Source organism: Propithecus coquereli, unplaced genomic scaffold (assembly GCF_000956105.1).
Source record: "Propithecus coquereli isolate 6110/MARCELLA unplaced genomic scaffold, Pcoq_1.0 Scaffold602, whole genome shotgun sequence".
Lineage (NCBI taxonomy): Eukaryota > Metazoa > Chordata > Mammalia > Primates > Indriidae > Propithecus > Propithecus coquereli.
The window spans coordinates 83,295-102,499 of NW_012151975.1; the positions used below are offsets into that span (position 1 = coordinate 83,295).

The following is a 19,205-nucleotide window of genomic DNA, read 5'->3' on the forward strand; positions in this document are numbered from 1 at the left end:
CCATGCTTGGCCATAGTCCTGCCTGCATTGCAGAGCACAGGAGAGTCACAAAGGGGTTCCTCCCCCACCCTCCAGCCCAGTAGATCCCTCTGCTCTCCCCTGCCATCTCATTTTCCAGCTTCACCCTTTGTTTGTCTCATATATTTGCCTCGGTGAAATTTTCTTGTTTTATCTGGAGCTCAGATATTACCTGAGCCCCCCTTTACTCTGTGGAGCCCTTGACTTGGACCTCAAAAGTCTGAAATACTATCTGGAATTTCTGCTTGTACCCAGACATTTACACCCTAATGGTCACATGTATACTCAAGTCCATGTTATCTATGGAATGTCATCAGGCATGGCGTGGTCCAAGCCCTGGCATAATTTTTTCTGCAATTCTCAGTATTGCCTGCCTCTGAAACGGTGGCTCTGTTCTTGGGCTGGCCTCATAAAATGACTGCTAGCAGCACTCATGGTGGTTCCTCATTCATATCCAACGGTGGAGCAAAGGCCAAGGCCAGTGTTTAGAACCACCATACGAAAGTTCCAAGCTTCACTTTGATTGGACTATCCCTGATCCAATTTATGTAACTAGGGAAGTGCCATTCTCTGATTGACTTAAACCCACATCAATCACTGTGACAAGGAAATGGGATTACTCCAAGTGGTTTAGAGCAATCAGAGCCCTCCTCTGGATCTGAAGATGAGGTCTAGCCCTCCTAAACATCATGGCTATCACTCAAGGGAACTGAAAATGGATGGTAGAACAACTTCGATGTCTGCTATAATTAGAAAAATAACTTTTAGCTATTTAGTACAGTGTTCCTAAATGCCTTTTTTTCATTTTAAAGTTATCACTTACTTTACTACATTAGATTCTTTCCAAATAAAATATCATGCTTTAGCATCCACGGGCAAGTGTAGCTGAGAGTGAATTAATGCAAGGCAAGACATTAGCAAGAATTTCAGAATATCTAGCTTAGTGGTCTTGTCTTCTCTCTCCCCACTTCCCCTGAGTTTTCTCTCACTCCATTTTCTCAATAATCTTTTCTTTTTCTCACTTTCCTTCCACTTTCAATCCTGTTTTTATTCTCTCAATATGCCTTTTAATATATGCAAACACAATAGCATGTGTGATAAGACACTTCCCTACCTCTCATGAGTTTAGCTAAGCCTCAAAGCTGTTGACACAGGTGACAATGTCCTCCCCCAGAGGCACTACACAAGCCCTCTCAGAAATTATTCAGAGGAAGCCAAAATTATCCATTGCTCACCTCCCCAGCATCCTGTGAAAGAGAAAAGTAGAGATTCGTTAGAAAGTAGAGGTGAATTTATATGTGGAGATGAGACAGGGATGGTCTCACCCACCCTCAGCCAACCGAGGAAGACTTTCAACTGACTACTCAGAGAGTGCCGGTGCTTGTCAGAAGGGGGGCAGGGCTGGTATCTTATTCTCCAAGTAGACATATATCAAGAGCCACAATCTAGGAGTTTGGGGTGAACAGGGGAAGAAGAGAGTAAAAGAACAGATACTGCTCATCTTTCCCACCGCTGATCCCCAAGCTTTGGGTCAGGATTGAGCTAGGCAGAGGGTAGAGAACTTACAGGAAACTTTTAAAGTTGTATGCAGGATGGAAGGTTTACTTTAGACTGAACTGGACTTCCTAATACCTGAAAACACCACTCTTCAATAATATTCCCAAATGGCCCTGCTGAAGCTGTTTTCAAGGAGTGAGGAAGAAAAGTCCAAAAGAACATCATTTTAAGTTAATTGTGGAAACATTTTTAAAAGTTTTACATTACTTTTTTAATGTGAAGAAAAAAGCTGTTTCCTAATCATACCCTACTGAATTCGGTTTATTTAGTAAATTTACTCTATGGATGCAAAGTGTCATATGTGTATCTTCGATATACATTCTGTGAGCATATTTCTACACCTAAATCATGCATCAGTGAGGTCTGCAAGAAACTCAACAGCTCAAAGAGAGTAACTGAAGAGAGTTCAATGAAGAGGCTATTTACGAAGAGGTGGGCAGGACAAGGGATACCAAACCAAAAGAGATGGAGGGAGCCCTTAGTACACCCAGGCCAGCTGGGGAAACGCAGAGAGAATGTTCGCCTGAGCCCAGGGAGAGATGGAGCTGAGCTTCTCTTGCTTGTGCCTTGGATGGCACCAGCAAGTGAGGAAGCCTGGGCAGTGCTGGGCACAGAGCAGAATGGAGACGAGTAAGGAGCTCATTGGCCCTGGCAAATGGCAAATACTTAGCACACATAAAATATTTCAATTTCAGAATTATGGCAAGTGGAATTATAATTAATATATAGAATATTCAAATTACTTAAGATCGATAGAATTGTGTAGAATACAGAATTTTCCCATTGAGTCTTTGGCAAAAAATGGAATTACCTTCCTCAAGGAAAAAAAAGTAACTTCAGATCAATAAAATCAGCCTCAGAAATGTAGAGAATGTATTAAATTTAAACAAAAATATTATTAGCCTAAAATGAATATGCATAAATATATGATAGAAAATAATCACCAAAACAAGATCTCAAAAGACAAACACTGCAAATGGAAACTGAAGAGAGCAAGCTCCTATTAAGACCACAGATGGGGGCCCCACGCCCAGGACCCACCTCACCCCAGGCCAACACCACGGCATCAGCAATCAAAGTACTGCCTCTTTTTTCATTTTGGCTATGACAGGCCTTCCGTGGTATATCTTCTGACATCTGTAATCTAAAATCGTGCTAAAATCATCTACATCAGATCCAGGGCTCCAAGGCGCTGGCAGAATCCTGGGCTTTCCACTTTGACACTGGCAAAGACCCAAAATTGGGCCAAGGCCACCTCAAAATTCCTTTCAAACAAACATAAGGAACAACATATAATAAATTAATACCGTCTTTTGCAATTCTTGTTCTTAGCTAAATTCTTATGTCAAGTTGCCTTAAAGTAAGAGGTAGCTGTTTATTAATATCTTCTTGTTTATTAATGAGCGATGAGGTGGCTCTGTTTACGAACTAACTGGGTTGTTGCTACAACACATTTGCAGAGTTATCAATAAAGCAGACTGCAGAGACCAACAGTGGAAAATCGGAGGTACTATTTGTTCTGACCAGGGTTTTCCCACTGTACCCCAAGATCTATTTAGCCTAGACTACTGGCTGTCACCAGCGCAGTGGAGCTGCTTGCAAGTGACTAACGTTGCTCTGTTTCTAACAGACCCAATTCTCAAGTCTTTGAGTTTCCTCTTCAGTCAGTAAAGACAGAACCAAAGTGCAGGATGAGAAGTTTCTGTGAACCTTTAAGAGCTCTCTTCTGGCCCATCCCTCTCTCCTTGAGTCACGTTTACTATATACAGGAACAGGTAACTAAGCATACAGTAAGTTCCTATTGTTTATAATCCATTGTTGTCATAAACTGTTAAACTATGGAGGACTTTAACAATTCGCTTGTTCTCCTGAGGTGTCAAAGGCTTCTCCATCTGCTCCACACAATTACACAATTATCCTCCAGTGAGGAAGGCCTTTTCCCGATTTCTAGAGCAACAGATTAATGTGAGAAGAGCACTTTCTTTAGAGAACCAAAGTCTCCCTCCCCCAGCCCGACACTCACCAACATCCGTTCTATCTCAGTGGATTTACCTCTCTTGGATACAACCTGTGTGTTTTGAGTAGTCGTAATAAAAATAGCTAACTTACCTGTGCCAAGACACCATTTGAAGAAACTTATGCAGGTTGACTCAACTAATCCTCACAAAAACCCAACGAAGTGGGCCCTGACATCTGCAGGCAAATGGCTTTTTATTTACTTCTGTCATCATTGTTATTTCTCCATCTGTAAAATGGAGAAAGTAGCAACACACTTACAATTTACTAAGCACATCTACACGAGAAGCATTGTTCTAAGCCAGGAATGGCTAATAGGGTTTATCTCTAACCACTTAGGAGTGACTTCCTACAGAATGGCGGAGATGGATTCTTGAGATGTCACACTGGGACAAAGCATAATCACTGGTTGACTAGTGAAGCCCGCTGTGGACACAGGAATGGGTGAAGTGGCAGAAGTGACACAGACTTGCCTTCCTCCTAGGCAACTGAGGGAGGGAAAAAGGCAAGTAAAATGTAGGCTCTGCCTCGGTCCAGTTTTAGAGGGAAGCATCACCCATAGAAGTGCAGTGACAGAGGGCAGGCAGCATGCAGTGTTAAGAGCAGATGCATTGTATTTCAAAACAAAACAATACAAAGTGTGTTCAAATCACGACTCTGCGACTCACAGATACATCTTGAAATAACTGTGTAATCTTTCTTGTTCTCATTCCCTTTTTTTGTAAAATAGATAATACATCTAATTTATAGAGTTCTAGTGTGAATGGTATAATGTGAGTAAACTGCTAAGCACAGTATCTTACACATAGTAGGAGCATAATAAGTGGTAAGGAAATAAAAATTACATATATACTTAATATGTATATACATTTTATTGTGTATTACACATTACATTAAAAATCATTCATCTCTATATGATTATGTATCATCTATATTATATACATCTTTATATGTATCTATATATACACACACAATTCTCTCCTGTATAGGACACAGAATGGACACAAAGGAAGAATCAAGTCTATTTGCCAGAGGTCAGAGAAGCCTTCACAGAAGAAGAGGCCCGTGGGTGGTATGACAAACCCGGTGTTCCATAGAAAAAAGAAAAAAAAAAAGAAAAAGAAAGAAAGAGGAGGAGGCCCTTGAGGTGATTCTTGAAAAAACAGACCCATATGCCTGCATCACCCTGCTGTTTTGAGGATTTGGTGACATCATTTATTGAAAGCATTTGACATAATACCTACAGTCCACAAAGATTAGCTGACAATAAATGTTTCTGTTAGTTGCTTTATTATTCCATGGTGACTTTCTGAATCTGTCAGAGTTATTGATGGCAAACAACCTAAACTGCCTCAAGCTAATCTAAGCAGAAAAGTTCTTGGAAGGGTTTTAGAGAGCTCAGTGAAGCAAGAAGAAGCAGGCTCAATGCAGAGAAGGAACTGAGCGAGGCCAGGCAGCTGACACAGCCAAGGCGAGCCCCCAGGAGCAGTCCAGTCAGGTCGGTGCCGTGGACACCCGGTGCCGTGGACACCCAGCGCCGACCAGGGCGTGTTGCCGTGACCAGGGCGATTCTCAACCACTCCTGGGACTGTGCATTTTCAACAGGAAGTAGGACCCTTTTTTCTACTAAAAAATCTCACTGCAAGGCCCATTTTAGAAGTAGAAAGGGAATGTGGATATAGGGTGTCCATAAAGAGTTTCAGCTATAACTTAAAGAACATTGTTTTGACATAGTAGAGACTATTGAACCAAAAATGCAGAAAAGCATCAAAACCCCAGAAATTTACCTTCAAAATATCAAATACTTAAAAATCAAGACTTTTAGGTCATCTCTCAATGTTTCATGCTAGGTACCTGATACATGGTAGGTAATCAATAAATAATAGTAAAGTAAATATAGAGCCAGTTACCAGATATGTAATTCATATTCATCATAAATAATGATTTATGCAAATCTTTTACAAAAAACTGGTCTAAAATGTTAATTTCCCAGTTTGAACTCACATATAAGCCAATTTAAACTAAGGGGAAACTGGTTTTGCTCTCTTTAGCCCCACTAACAAATTGGAGAGATCCTTTTTCTCTAATGTGATTATGAGCATGCGGGAAGTAGTCCAAGAGGAAGGTAGGCCTATAGGTTGATAACAAGAGCTGATTGTCAACAGTTAGCTAATGAAGGCCGGGCGCGGTGGCTCAAGCCTGTAATCCTAGCACTCTGGGAGGCCAGTGTGGGAGGATCATCTGAGCTCAGGAGTTCCAGACCAGTTCTGAGCAAGAGTGAGAGACCCCATCTCTGCTAAAAATAGAAAAAAAATTAGCCAGACATCGTGGTGGCGCCCATAGTCCCAGCTACTCGGGAGGCTGAGGCAGGAGGATCGCCTAAGCCCAGGAGTTTGAGGTTGCTGTGAGCTACGATAACATCACTGCACTCTACCCTGGGGTGGACAGAGCGAGACTCTGTCTCAAAATAAATAAATAAATAGAAGAGTTAGCTGATAACGGATCAGAAAAAGATAACTCTAATGCTCCCAAAAGATCTGCTCAATGACTTCCAGGAACTGCACAGACCTTTAGACAGAAGGCACAAGCCAGAAAACAGAAAAATTACTTCAGTAGAAAAACTGGCCCTTTACCATGGGCACTTAAACATGCCCAACTCTCTCCCACATCAAATAAAATCATCCCTCTCCATTTCCTCCTGCAGGTGTTACCCTACTTCTCCACTCCCCTTGACTGTTCCAAATTTTTTGACAGTTCTTTATATCCCCTGTGTCTATTTCTCACTAGCCTCCTGCTCACTGCTCAGCTCGCTGCAGTCTGGCCTTTAGCCTCAAGCTTCACTGAAATGCCACTTGCCAAGGTCACCACCAACTTCCTGATAGCTAAACTTAATGGACACGCTTCCACCCTTATCTTCATTGGCTTCACAGAGGCTGTGTATGATAATAACTTCCTCTCGGAAATACTCTCTTTACACAACTTTCAAGACTCAAGACTCTCATGGTTTTCCTCCTGTGTATATTCAATTGTAATACCTTGTCTTGCATTCACAAAGGCACCTGATATGCAGCACCTGCAGACTAAACTCACAATCTTCCCCTGCAGATATGCTTTTCCTCCTATGTTCTCCTTATGAAAACGAATGCCTCTCATTTACACAGATGCTAAAGCTACAGGCCCAAGCAGCATCCTGGAATCTTCCCTCTCCCTCAGCCCACCACGAATTCAGGGTCAACTATTACAATTCCTAAATGCCTCTCCAAGACTTCTACTTTCTGCATCCCTTCTAAAACCACTCTAGTCAAGTGATCAACTAAATAATTGGATGATCTTAATGACCTCCTATCTCTGAGCCTCAATTTCCTACTATGTAAAATAAGACAGGTAGAATAAACACCAAGTTTCTTTCTTCTCTATTTTCTGTGATTGTAAGAATTTACAACCAAGGAGAGGCTGAGGGCAAAACCGATTCTAGTGCTTTGGGAGACCATCTCACTTTTCTCATTTAAACTAAGCACTGAGGAAAGATTGGGTCCCCCCTCCTCTCCATAACTCTGCTCTCAAGAACAACATAAGGGTCTGCAAGGTAAGTTATAAGAAGGCTTGTCCCCTTAAATAGGCCTATGCCATGTTTTGAACTGTAGAAAATATTTTAGCATGAAATTTTAATGTTGTTAAGAAATTTACCTACCTTGTTTCCTTAATTCCCCTACAGGGTCCTTAAGAAAAGGGGTTATAGCTATTCTTGAAAATGTTTCATGTAAAAAAAAAATGTAAAGATTCAATCTTTGTTGACTGCTGTCTTGAGTACATATTTAAAAACTTGGATAATAGGAAAAGGTTGATGGAGATTGGGGGGCAGAGGATGGGAGGAGCAGGGATGAAGGAGTTTAGTTCATTTTCAGCAATAATAAGGTCAAAATAAATGCATTATAGTAAAAAATGTAGGTGAGGGCTATTCTATGAAAAAAGATAAAAACTATTTACTACAAGCAGATGAAAAAAGCCAAGTGACACAATATGGCAAATTCTACTACTGATTCAATAGGGAGCCATTTTAATGGAAAAGAAAGTAGATTGCAAAATTAGTATAAGTTGGGGGAACTTCAGTGGGCAAGAGTCAGAAAAGTGAGAGGTCACTTCCTGCCCTAAGGATTCTTTTGGTCCTGAAGTGTATTAGCCCAGCTGAGTCAAGTCCTGGTGAGGATATCACATATCCTCTTAAAAGGTCATCTATCAACTGGAGACACGTGTGCCATCTCTCTCCAACGGTCATTAGCACATTCAAAGTGTGACGATGCATTACTCTGATTAAGGATTAATTTTCTAATTCTAGGGATGGAACTTTCCTCTAAATGAGAAAGCTTTTACGCAAAAGCACAGACTCACATGGTATGAATAAAACAGAAATAACCTTTAACTCTGCCTCCCATCTTCCTGAGACCCAGTGGGAAAGAAAGGGGAGGTTCTCTAACAAAGAGGAGAGTTAAGGATTGGAATTTCCCGGCCATCCAAGCAAAGTACAGGTCCTACTAATGGGGAAAAAGTGTGATGCCATCGTCCTGGCAGATTAAGATCTTGGGAAAACTGGGTGCTTCTGATCTGGTTGGTAAGACACAGCACTGCCAACAGACAACCTCGGCAGGGCAGCAGCAATACCACAGGCTACACGAGTGACCTTTTGCCTCAGACCCTCTCAGAGACACAGTATTTGGGCTCCTACAAAACTCAACGACATGGGGTTAACTGGGTCTTGGCCCTTTGGGAAATGCCCTGTCATGACAGAGTTTGGCTTCTCAGTCACGAAAGCAACCTGCCAGTTCCTCTAAAATATGTAACTAAAAGCTATCTACACTTATACTTCAAACATACTGTCATTTCAAACCGCTATATTGTCAGATTACATCAGACAGCTTTAAATCCAAGGCAGTGGCTTTCAAACTCTTTGGACAGCAACTCACAAAATAGATATAATTTTTATCATAAAGCAGTTACACACACACACAAAATACAAAAATTTTATGCCACTTTAATTACCTTTATCACAGGTAATATATTCTAATATTGTCTAATCTGTTTCATTGCTTCTTAAGTGCTTGTCACAATCCCCAGAATCATTTCATAACCCAGGACCTGAAGACTGAAAAACACTATTCTAGGATTGCAGGTTCTAGCCACTCCAGCTGGTAGTCTGGTGTCCAAATTTTTTAAAAGCTCGTTAAAATGCATCATCAAAAAGCAACAGTTGCTGAAGGAACCTCAGTCCGAATCAAGAGCATTGTCTTGGGGATTCTCACTGTGACTCACCAAGTGAATAATCAGCTTTTGCTTTGCAGAACTGAGAGGTGAGCCAGACATCCAGTGAAAATGGCACAGAATCAGGACAGAGTTGAAAAAGGAGGGCAAGCCATTGCCTAATGCGAAGTGTGTTCCCTCTGGAAAACCCAAAGCAGCCTAGAAGTGAGTTAAGAACAAAACAAAACAGAAAAATATGTATTAATGGAGAAAAGATAAAACTTGTGACAACGTCTGCTACACAACTTGCATTTTAAGATTTTCCAACCCTATGACACAGAGAAATATTCAGGATGACTCCACTAATCATGTGGCTTTGAGTATCTCAGCAGACATCATTTAAGTCATTTAAAAGGAAAACTGCACAATAAATTAGTTCAAATTATGCAAAAATGATATATTTAAATGAGCAAGGTAATTCACTTCTAAATTAAAATTGTTTTCAATCACTTGGCATCTCAAATCAGAGCAAATGGGTAATGTAACCAATTATACCAATTTGACTCTTAAACTTAAATACATAAAACATATGATGAGCTGAACTAAAATTCTTATTTGATGTACATTTAACTTATTAACATTTGCACCAAGGTAGAGAATTACATTCAAGAGATGAAACAGTCATGTCCTTGAAAGCCAAAGGAGGCTGCCACAAAAGTGCCTTTGTGAGATTCTACAACAGCAGCACAATGAGTCCCCAAATCTATTAAACAAGTCATCCCCACAGGAAAACTAAAGTAGAACACATTACTTATTATAAAAGAGTAAGAAATTTAGGTGAGGGGTCGGGCGCAGTGGCTCACACCTGTAATCCTAGCTCTCTGGGAGGCCTAGGTGAGCGGATTGTTTGAGCTCAGGAGTTCGAGACCAGCCTGAGCAAGAGCGAGACCCCGCCTCTACTAAAATTAGAAAGAAATTAATCGGCCAACTAAACATATATAGAAAAAATTAGCCGGGCATGGTGACGCATGCCTGTAGTCCCAGCTATTCGGGAGGCTGGGGCAGTAGGATCACTTGAGCCCAGGAGTTTGAGGTTGCTGTGAGCTAGGCTGACACCACGGCACTCACTCTAGCCAGGGCAACAGTGAGACTCTGTCTCAAAAAAAAAAAAAAAAAAAAAAAATTTAGGTGAGGGCTGCTCTATGAAAAAACCTAAAAACTATTTACTGTAAGCAGATGAAAAAAGTCAAGTGACACAATATGGACTCTCACCAGGACTTGACTCAGCTGAGCTAACACACCCCTCACTACTAAAAGCAACACTGTGGAAGCTCATGATGTATTTATCCAGGGAAATGTTTGATAAATAATGACAACATTCAGTTTTAGGAAGCCATATGGGAACATGTTAAGCTTCAACATCGTAGCATTCATGATTGTGGGATTTCATAGAAAAGGAAGAAATTTATTGAACATCTATGTTTTGCCAGGCATTACTAAATACTTTTACATACAGTCATGTGTCACTTAACCATGGGGATGCATTCTGAGAAATGTGCCATTAGGCAATTTCATCACTGTGTGAACATCAGAGTATACTTACACAAACCTAGGTGGTACAGCCCACTACACACCTAGGCTATATGGTACAGCCTATTGCTCCTGGGATACAAACTGTGCAGTATATTACTGTAGTGAATACTGTAGGCAATTGTAAGCATTTATGTATCTAAACATAGAAAAGGGACAGTAAAAATACTGTATAAAAGATAAAAAAACAGTACACCTATATAGAGTCAGTCCATTATAAATCTTATAGGAACTAAGCATGTAGTACTAGGTCTTCAAAATTAATGACAAAAACTTATAATATAAAAAGGAAGATAAATTATCAGCTTTTTCACTCGAGTTAAAACTATAATTTAAATAATCACATTTTCTAAACTAAAAGTCAGGATTCCTGGTGGGACAAATACTAGTGTATTTACGGCCACAGAATATTCAAAACTGGTACAGTGCTGGAAGATGATAGAATGTAACTGGTATAACTAATTTTGTCCAACACCAATAACCTTGAATTTTCTTAACAATGACTTTGTGTCTAAAAATCTTTCCCCAACCTATAGCTGTGACATCTGTTCTCTCCCACCTAATAAAATTTGGTACTCATAAACTGTGATCACTAAAAATGATAATCAGTGTGAAAACTGCTTATCTTCCTAATAGTCATCTAATATGTTCTAAGCAATAACATGTAAAACTGATTAAAGATACACATGACTCTCCTGGCAATTCACAACTCTTGATGCTTTACAGCGAGAAGGGCTAGCTAAATCGCATGGTTGTAACCCTAGAAGAAGGTATACGATGATAAATTTAACATGTTTTATAATAAAACTGTTACACTTTATACAATCTAAACTAATCCCTATAACCTTTCTCTCTACCTTTACCCTACTCCTTCTGAGTACTAACATTGGTGGGGAACGTAACCACTTAAACAGTCTCAATTTTTAGAGTGTCATTTGCCTTATAAGCAGTAGATTGAAAACAAATGTTCAAACAATGTTTAATACACATTAAGGGCACAGAACAATCTCAGATAGTTATCATTTCTTCTCTCCACCAGCTAAAACACTAGAAAACCACCATCACCACCATGGAACACTCTATCATGCTTTAAAAATTCTCTCATATAGCATGTGGTTGGAGGCTAGCTGTTGACAATTATTAAAAGGAGAAAGAGGGAGAGAAGCATAGGATAGAAATTAAATCTGTCAATACATAATTTGATCTGCACATACAATTTATTTAATTACAGGCATGCTTAAGAAATGCTCGATAGAAACAATATAAATGTCATTATAAGACAAAAATCCATTTCCATATGATATTTACTCAGTCTAACACTTAGCATTCTTCCTTTTTTTTTTTTCCCCCAGGCTGGTCAAGTGGAGCAGTGGAAGAACACTTAGCTTTCAACAGAACATCTGTGGGCCTACTTCAGATTTCTACCTTTGCAAAAAAACAGCAAATGATCCCACTATAAATTTGTTTGGGATAAAGTAACTCTACACCATGGTAAAAATAAATTACATCAAATGTTCCAACTAAATTAGTCATTTTAAGCAAATAGCTTAAGAAATTACTCATTTCCATGTCTTTCAAATATAAAAAGTCTGAGGACTACCATGTAACCATTAAGAACAAAGTGACTTTTTTCTTTTACAGAAGTTTCTGTTTATATCAAAGTAAAAGCATACTTAAGAGCAGTTCCACAGAAACATATAAAAAAATCCTCACATATAAAATAACCAAAACAGTATCAATATCACACTTTTAACTATATATTCAATTAGAAGGTTTCACAGTAAAATTTCCAACTCGTTCACTGACTGGCAAGTTTTTTAGGACCTTCTGACAAATATTCCACAAATAGATATTTTAAAAAACAGACTGTACACCTTCTACATTGATTTTGACAACATATCAAATAAAGCTAACTTAGAACAAATGCTAACAGAAATATTAAATTATACACACTGTGGAATACAAAAATATTCATAAATTATCTTAAGATAAATTTATATTTTCCCCTAGTTTGTGAAAACTGTAATGACCTATTTAGAATAACTTCTGATTAAACTGCATTCAATAACTGAAATTCAAACAATCTCCCAGATGGAACAGCTGGGAAAAAATAAAAAGCACAGTTTTAACAAATGAACTTTCTATTGATGCTACAGAGAAGATGACTCAACACTTACTACTAGCATGAGTGGAGACTGGAAAATATAAGCTTGTAACAGCAAAAGAAAACCCTTTAGGGAGAAAAAAGAAAATGCAATTTACAGGGTCATCTAAGACTAAAACTCTGAACTCAGCCTTTCTTATTTTTAAAAACTGTTGCCCACATTTCTGCAGATTATAAGGTCTAAACTTTTTAAAATCCCGTGTAGTGTACTTAAGTGTACATATTAGTATTAGATAACATTTTGTGCTTAAGAAGTCTAGCAAATATTATGTTGAAAACCTAGTTTACATAAAGTATATTGCACTATAGACTACATTTTATTGAAAAGAACACTGAGAACAATTAAGTGACATTCAAAAGTGACACTGGATTAAATAATGAAACAGAGAACATAAATGAGCCTTAACTTCCAATTAAACTTTCTAATTGTAACTTTTATTCTCACGTATCTTGGCACAAATATTTTTAAAACTGCAGCAGTATATTTACTGCTTTTGCATATATTTTAAAATTTTGTGTCCTCATTAATCGTAAATCCAATGTAATATAGTTTATACCTTACTATGTTCATGAAGTTAGCAATCCTTTGAGACAGTCCCTTGGGATTTAAAAAAAATTAAAACATTTCTTTTAATGTATCTTCTTTGATCTTCGTTTTTACTCTTTTTTAATTGAAGAACTAAGAGCCTATACTAAAAAAAAAAAATCAATGGCATCATTCAAGCTGTTCCTTCAATCTTCATGATATTCAGTTAACGCTGGAATAAAACTGTGCCCACTATCCCAAAGTTGGGCTCTCAACCCAGATTCAGCATTAAAATAATCTCTTGTTTTCTGTCTAATGTGCAAAAACAGAAAATACTATTAAGGACCCTGAACATACTTTTACCACTAATATGCCTGCAAGCGTAGCTCTTATCCCTCAAATCCCTTCTCTAAGAATAGTATTTCTCTAAAATTAGTGTCACTGGTTATAAATAGTATAAAGCAAACTAAATTTGATTAATTATCCTTAATACAGTTGGTGGCCACTTTCTCCCTTTCCTCTTTATTCCCACATAAATTTTGAACTAACCCACAAGTAAGTTCTACCCATGTTAACTCAAATTCCTTTGTTTTTCTACATAACCAAGGCAAAATGATTTCTGAATTAAACTCCCCAAGTATTTCACTCACTATCTGTTGTGATTCCAAATAAAGGCGAATGCACTAACACATAGGGGAAAAAGTACACAGTCGTCCTTTTATCAAAATAGCATTTTTCACCAGTGGCTCAAATAGAGTTATAGCTTAAGAAAATTAAGCCTTTAATTTTGAAGAATAAATTTGAAGAAAATTTCAAAGTAACGGTTTTTACTCCTTGTGGTCCTTAGACCAAATCTATGTATTTTGATTTTGCTGAAGGCTGTGCAAAACTACTTGCTGGCCTCTGCCACAGGACCACCAGCCGAGTGATAGCATCTGACAACAAGGTGCTTTTGACACCTCAGTAACTAAAATATCTTGGATGAGGGTCCTGACAAAACTGACCATAACATTTTACTCAATGGTGAAAAGTATTTTAATTAGGTTCCAAAGTACTCCTTAAATCGTACAGCATAAGTCAGATGACAATTTTTCCACTCAGTTAAACCATTAATAGATGGCATGTAAGTGGACAACACTGAATATAACTTTGTCCCCAACACTTTTGGGAAAGAGATAATTCAAGGAACACACTGATAACCCCTACATATGCCAAAAATCTGTTCCTAAATTGTTGTATGCTAACTGATTTATCATAAATCAAATCATATTTGGTAAGTACCATATAAAGGGATTATTTGAAGGAAATTTTAGTGAATCCCTTTTGTAAAATTCTCATATAATATAAACAAGCAATTGTTAATTTGTTTTGTAACCTTAAACTTTTAAATGTCAGTTTTCTTAAAGTAGAGCACAGCTGCCTTCATATGGTAAAACACTCACCCCAGCATCATTACCCTTCTGTTTCCCCTCAAGCAAGCTCTTAAAATGTCGCGGGAAAAACAAGCTATGCATTTGTGGTAGAATATACAAGCAATACTAGAAAAATTGAAAAATAAATTAAGTGATATTTTAAAAATGTAAAATAGAAATGTACAGCATTTCACAAAAAAAGTCAATGAATTATTTTATTTTCAACAATGACCACAAAAGCTCAAAAAAATTATTTTTAAAAATCAAGGTATTGGCCGGGCGCGGTGGCTCATGCCTGTAATCCTAGCACTCTGGGAGGCCGAGGCGGGCGGATTGTTTGAGCTCAGGAGGTCCAGACCAGCCTGAGCAAGAGCGAGACCTCGTCTCTACTAAAAATAGAAAGAAATTAATTGGACAACTAAAAATATATAGAAAAAATTAGCCGGGCATGGTGGCACATGCCTGTAGTCCCAGCTACTTGGGAGGCTGAGGCAGAAGGATCGCTTGAGCCCAGGAGTCTGAGGTTGCTGTGAGCTAGGATGACGCCACGGCACTCTAGCCCGGACAACACAGTGAGACTCTGTCTCAAAAAAAAAAAAAAAAAAATCAAGGTATTGTAACGGGCCACTCTGCAATTTATGCCTGCTTGCTTGGTTGACCTATGACCTGCTTGACCTATGTCTGCAATGAAAAACGTACCTCGGAAAGACAGAAAAAAAAAAAGGTAATTAACTTGTAACCGATGGTTTAAGCTTTCCAGCTGCCTATAGTAAATTTGACTATGCTTGCTTAACTCATGATAGAATGTTCCTTGACTTAACTGATGCTATCTGCTTCTGTAAATCTGCTTGCTTAAAGATTGTAGTAAGCACAGGGGATCTGAGGCTGGTCCCAGACCCCACAGCTATGGAATGTATGATATAATTAATCTTGTTCCACCTCATGTGCCTAATGTCACGTAGCTCTAACTTAGAATAGTATAAAAACCCCCTGCTTTTCTGGCTGGGCACTGCTCTCTGTGCAGCTGTCTGTGGCGGTGCAGAGGGTAGTCGCTGGCCAGCTAATAAAGACTCATAATTTGGCTCAGTTTCGGTCTTAAGTGGTCTTTTCTCGCACTCCGAACCGTAACAGTATGCTCTTGCTATGTAAACAGAAATGGGAAGAGAAAGAAAAAAAAAAAATCAAGATACGCACACCTCAAATTACTTTCCCACGTATGTTTATTACCTGGAGTAAACTGTTCAAGACTGTTCATCTCTAAGAACACAGGACCTCCACGATGCCACCAAGGTCCAAAAGACCAATAAGAGGGGGATATGCTGAGTAAGTGCTGATTTTTCCAATTCTATTGTTCCCTTTAAAAAGAGAAAAGGAAGAAGGAAACACATAAATTGTAATAAATATTACAGGAAATAACGTTTTAGGTTTGTTTTAGGTTAAGTACCCCATTATAGGATTGTATACAGACATAAGTCAACAATGGCCAATCAGAGCAAGATGTAAAAGGACCTCACACACAGAACCAGTTACAAAAGTAACTGTACAGAATTAACAAGATTCCAAACTGATTAACGTACCCCTACATTCTGCACTGAAACCTTTCCTACCCTCCCTGGCTACATGCCACCAGGACTCAATTTCGAAGTGAGGATCCTCTGTTGAGAGAATTTTTTTGAAAAATGACAAATAGCCAAAGATCCATGATCAACAGAAAAAGCACCCACATATCAGAAATGCTTAGGGCAGGAGCAAGTTTGCAGGTGCTGAGGCTGCCAGGACATTCACAGGCTGTTCTCTTACCCTTCGCTGCAGACTCCTGCCATTTCCTCAGCTGTCCCCAACCTGTACTTTTTGCAAACCAGGGCGTTTTTTAGAATGACGTTTAAATTTTAAAATACATTACCCACTTGGTATATCTTATGCTATATTTATACTCCAAAAAATGCCTATCACTTTGAAGCCATTATATTTGAAATTTCCCAACAACTTTCAAACATTAAAAAAACACAGTATGTCAGAGTTAGCGCCTGATCATTTCAAAGTGGAGAGTTCCACTACGAATAATTCGTTCTAACATTTGGTAAACAGTGGCATACACGCATACATTATGATAGCGGAAAGGTTAAAAGACAAAAAACCAGCAAAAGCACTGGTTACTCACAATCAGTAGTCTAGGCAACTTTCAGGGAGACTCCAAACTTGCGGGGGTGGCAAGGGATCGACTCGATTCCTCAACCCCCGCAGTCAGAGCTGAACTCGCTTGGGTGGGCTCCAGGCTGACTACAAACACGTGACCGCTTCGGCACATCAACAACTTGAGCATCCTTCTTTTTTTCTCCCACGGAACACGAAGCCTCACACCCGGAACTCGCCAGACAAACATGACCTAGTTTCAGGGCTTTGGAGTCTTGTATTTATTATTTTTAAAGGCCACTGGGCACACACTCAGTTGGGTGGTGTGTGCGCACGATTAACCTACGTCCTGCACGCACGGGGAACAACGCGCAATTCAAGCAGTTCCCTCTCCCAGGTAAATTTTTCATCATTTACTCCTGAAATAACCATAAGGAACAAACATCAAACGCTGGCCTGGCAACGTGCACACGCCACTCCGGGCCCGGCCCGGCTTCGCCCGAGCGCCCGCGAACCGCCGCCTTCGCCGCCCGGCGCAGCAGGGAGCCCCGCCCGACGGCAGGTTCCCGCAACCGTCCAACGAGCGTTCGCGTTTCCGTTTTCGAAGCCTTACCGGGAGCCGTCCCCGCTCCCACCCGGGTCGCCCAACGCCTGCCCAGGACCCGCGCCCCGTCCGACCCCCACGGCTCGGACGTCCGACCCCTGCTGGCCCCGCGAGCCCCGGAGGCCACGCCGAGCCCGTTAGCGCCCAGAAGCGGGTGCGGCGGGGGCTGAGCTGGGGTCCTGTCCTCCCGCGGCGCTCACCTGGGCCGTTCGCGGCCCTCAGCCTCCCTCCCTGCCGGGTCAGGGGCGGGTGGGGTCCGCGGCCGTCGTCTGGGCGTTCGAGGTGCGGCTCCCTCGTGTCTGTCCCTCCCGCCCTTTTAGCTCAACCTTTCCGCCGGGGGTCTGAGGGGAGCGGCTGTGCGCGCGCGCGCACGCATGTTGTACGTTTGCGTGTGCGCCCGCGCGCCCACGGGCTAGTGGTCGGGCTTGCTCCCCACGCCCAAGGTCACTGCCATGGCAACCGCAGCTCCGCCCACTTCCCAATTCCTGTACCCCCCCACCGCCCTCCGTGCGCCCTAAGGGTGCGTTGAGGGTGGAGGAGGCGTGGGGCAGTTGCCGGAACGTCGCGGCCGGTTATCTGCCATGGGACTGGGCGCCATGGCCTGGACTCCAGCTCCTCCCTGTCTCCGTGTGACCTCGGGCGCCCCTTAAACACCAAACTCATTATCCGGGTAAAGTGGGGCTGGTCGGTAAAACCCACCGCTGTGGTTTCAAGGATTGAAAGAGAACGTGGAAAACGCACATGGTACATCCTAAATACCTGGTTACTATGTGATAGGGCAGCCTTGCGAATAAACTAACAGATAAAAATCAACAGAAAAAAAGGAGAAAACATCACATAATTGCCCCTTGGAAGGGAAAGATCGCAGCACAGCAGCCCCACTTCGATTGACCACCTGGGCCTTAACCCACTGTCTGTAAGATTAGCCACCTGTGAAGTTTGTCTTCACAGCACTTGAGAAGATCTTGTGAACTAAAATAAAATTTTAAGGCCCACCGCCCATCCCCCTACCAGCTGACTGAATGGACCCCCTCGTGGCCAAAGGAACATCCTAAAACTAAATCGCCTGCCAGGAGGAGGGAGGTGAGACATGCCTCATCTTGCCCCCTCCCTTCTTGCGGACATCCTTTGTAACCCATTAACAGGCCTAAGGGTGTGCAAAGATACACCTGCAGGTCCTCAATTTACCCAACAAATCTATGTCCAGTGGCTTGTCTCTGATAAACAGCTCCTTACGTTAAAACATTCCAAGCCTTTAGACAAAGCTTCATGTTTTTAACCAATTACTAGCCAAAGAATCTTTAAACCCACCTCTAACCTGTAAGCCCCTGCTTCGAGATGGCCCACCTTTTTGGGCCAAACCAACGTGCGCCGCCCATGTATTGATTTATGACTTTACCTGAAACCCCGTCTCCCTGAAATGTATAAAACGTAACCCAACCACAGCGAGTCCACTTGCACAAGCGTTCTTGGGTGTGGCTCTGGGTCATGCTCCTCAAATTTGGCTCAGAGTAAATCTCTTTAAAATTACTTTACAGAGTTTGGCTTTTTTTCTGTTAACAGTCTGAACAGATAGGAGTGCGACGCGCCGGCCCCAGCTCTGGCCAGACCACACTCCCAGGACCCTGAGAAGCCAGCCTCACAGAAAAGAGGAAAAAGGGGGGAAACAGATGCAGCCATGTTCCGCTATCAGCTGGCAACGATCACCTTTTTCCTTCTTTTCTTCCCCATACAGACTCTGAGCCCCTTTAGCCTCAGGGGCCGGCACATCTTTCTTTCCTTCCTGCTGAGCCTTTCACTCCCCTGGGAAGTAAACAAACTTTATTTAAAACTATTCTACTCTTCGTGTCAAGAATTCTTAGCCTGTGCTACGCTATGGGGTCCTGGTGCGGTTTGAATGTGCTTCCCCAAGTTCATGTGCTGGAAACTGAATCTCCAAGCCGCCAGCGT

General features: G+C 41.0%; 1 long non-coding RNA gene across 1 annotated transcript; it reads right to left on the bottom strand.

Annotated features, from left to right (window-relative positions):
• Positions 1-8,916: 8,916 nt before the first annotated feature.
• Positions 8,917-17,091, bottom strand: LOC105822343. The gene is made up of 3 exons (XR_001138101.1): positions 16,680-17,091; positions 15,746-15,873; positions 8,917-9,045 (listed from the first exon to the last, which is right to left on the bottom strand). It is a non-coding gene; the product is annotated as an uncharacterized LOC105822343 (long non-coding RNA).
• Positions 17,092-19,205: the final 2,114 nt, after the last annotated feature.